Consider the following 2,743-nt stretch of genomic DNA (forward strand, 5'->3'; position numbering starts at 1 on the left):
AGAGAGAGAGAGAGAGAGAGAGAGAGAGAGAGAGACTATAATATTGCCAATGAGATAACTATTTAATTTTGAATGAAGGAATTACAAAGAATTCTACTTATTTTTGTTTAGTTGTACTTTTTATTTAAAAAATATATTTTTTCGTGAAATGAAAATAAGAATCCAGATTATGAAATTCACATTCTTGAAGAAAAATGTTAAGTCTGAAGAAAAATGTTAAATCTGAAATGCTAAGGCTTCATGTTAGACACATGAGCTGATAACAGACTGGTGATTTAAGAATAGAAAAAAGAAAAACACTTCCCTTCAGTGGGCTGAGTGAGAAGGAACAGCATTTCTAAGTCTGCCTTACATGTATTTGGAAGTCAGTGTTCCAAAAATTGACTAAGAGCTGAAGCAACTACCTGTTAAGGTTTTTTCTTTTATGGATGGGCTTATTAATATACTCTCACTTTCTTTTTTTTCCTCTTTTGTTTTTAGCCTTGAAAATGTTAATAATACATTTTCCCCTTTGGATCACAGGCTAAGAACAGTGACTAAAGCAAATGTCTTTGTCTTATTATTCTTTATACTTGGAACCTATTTCTTCAAGAGAGGAAAATTGAATAGAGAAATGTGCTTTTAAAATAAATTCATCATTGTTGGAGTTATACTGTCTGGTTGAGAAATGATTCATGCTTATACTATGATTCTATACCATGTCCTTATACAGTATAATACATATACTATATTCTCCAAGGCAAGGGCTACAATGTAGTTGCTACTTAAGAAAGAACAACTTGTTTATCAAATCTTGCTTTCCATACTTAAAACACATAAGTGCTCGCCTGTGCATGCATATAAATCCTTACAGGGCTTGAATTCAGGTATAAATTATTGCTCTAATTTTCCTACAGTTACATCATAAGAGCATTACAGTTTTGTTAGTAGTGAGGAGAGGGAGTAATTTGAAAGAAGAATATGATGAATTTCTGAATCCTAAACTGACAGCATTACATATGCTATTTTCTTTTTTTCCCACTCTTAAAGGTTATGAAAGGTTCACCTACAGGCTTTTCCTGTCAATCATTTTATTCTATCTGTGACTCAAGACAGAAATGAAAGTTTGAGTATCTTTATGCAAGTTTTATGAGTGTCCGAATGGCCTTTCTGGCATTACGACAATCTGATGTTTATTTGGATGCTGTCAGTAGACTTCTTGGCATAATACTAATTTCGTGGGATTAAAGGAATGAAACTCCAGAGATGACATGCTGATTGAAATATGTGTTACCCAAGACCCATATTTTATTTAATTGTTGGAGGTCAGGGAAAATCGGCACTTGAAGGTTTGCTTTTTATTGACTATCCCCCCTCTTTTCTTCTTAAAAAACAAAACAACTGAACTCAGACACAGATATTATGAAGGTTACCAGAGGGAGAAGGAGTAGGGGGAGGATGAAAAACGTAAAGGGGATCAAATATATAGTGACAGAGGGAGACTAGACTATAGGCGGTGAGCACACAATGCAATATACAGATGATGTATTATAGAATTATACACTTGAAACTCATATAATGTTATTAACCAATGTCACCCCAATAAATTTAATTTAAAAATAAATAAAATAAAAAAGAACGAAATGTATTTAAGATATTACTTTAAAATGAATGCTTGCCTATAAGTTAGGGTATTACCAACTACTGTAACCCTCAAATTTCAGTAGATTAATACACTCTAGTACACTGTCTCCAGTCAAAGGACCATTTTCCTCAGAGTATTGCAGAGACCTTGCCTGCTTCTATCTTGTGGGTCTGCCACCTTCTAGCTTCAGAGTTGTCACTTTGCAGCTTATAGGAGGGCAAAGAGACAATGGTGAAGATACACTTATTTCTTATGTACCCCAGTTCAGAAGTAACACATCATTTCTGCTCATCTCCCATTGGCATTTGCTAGTCACATGGCCATAACTGTTGATGGGGATGGGGGTGACTGGGAAATTGAATCCCTGGTTAAAGAGTCATCTTCCAGTGATAATGCTACTGTATGAAAGAGGAACTATGAATTTTTGGTGGGCTCTTCAAGAGGCTTAATCACATCTACAAAGACCCTTTTTTCCAAATAAGGTAATGTTCGCAGGTATTGGGATTAGGAAATGGCCATATCTTTTTTGGGGGGAGGGGGGCACCATTCAGCCCATTATACATATTTCTTATTAATTTGTAAGGAGTCTCTAGGGAAATAGCCTTTTTTCATCCAATGGGCTGTAAATATCCCAGTTGTCTTTTGAGTTTGTTCAAGGTATGTGTAAAGTAGATTTTAAATTAGTTGACTTTATTAGTCTTTTCTTATTGGGATTTCTATCATATTTTGAAAGGCTGTTATAATTACAGTATTATAATTTTATGTATTAAATGTTCTCCCATATTTTCTTCTGGCATTTTTGTGTTTATATTATTTAATCTGGCTGGAGATTGTTTTTGATTCAAGAAGTGAAATATGGGCACAACTTAAACATTTTGACAATAATAAAATACCTTTACATAGCACCTACCATATACCAGAAATTTTGTTTTCTAGCTATATTACTCAGTTCTTACAACATCCATATCAAGAGGATATATTATAATTTCCCCCATACTCAGAGCAGGAAATTAAGGCACAGGGAAGTTAAGCAATTTGCTTGAGGTCGCTCTTCTGTAAGTGGCAGAGCCAGGATTTGAACCTACACATTGTGGCACCAGAGGTCATGCTCTTAATCAC

At 34.5% G+C, this 2,743-nt stretch overlaps 1 protein-coding gene across 1 annotated transcript in view; it reads left to right on the plus strand.

Annotated features, from left to right (window-relative positions):
- The window catches only part of MCF2L2 (MCF.2 cell line derived transforming sequence-like 2), a 195,338-nt gene that overhangs the window by 20,451 nt on the left and 172,144 nt on the right, over window positions 1-2,743 (plus strand). The gene's annotated exons all lie outside the window — the stretch shown is intronic.

This window comes from Pteropus vampyrus, unplaced genomic scaffold, assembly GCF_000151845.1.
Source record: "Pteropus vampyrus isolate Shadow unplaced genomic scaffold, Pvam_2.0 Scaffold14, whole genome shotgun sequence".
Classification (NCBI taxonomy): Eukaryota; Metazoa; Chordata; class Mammalia; order Chiroptera; family Pteropodidae; genus Pteropus; species Pteropus vampyrus.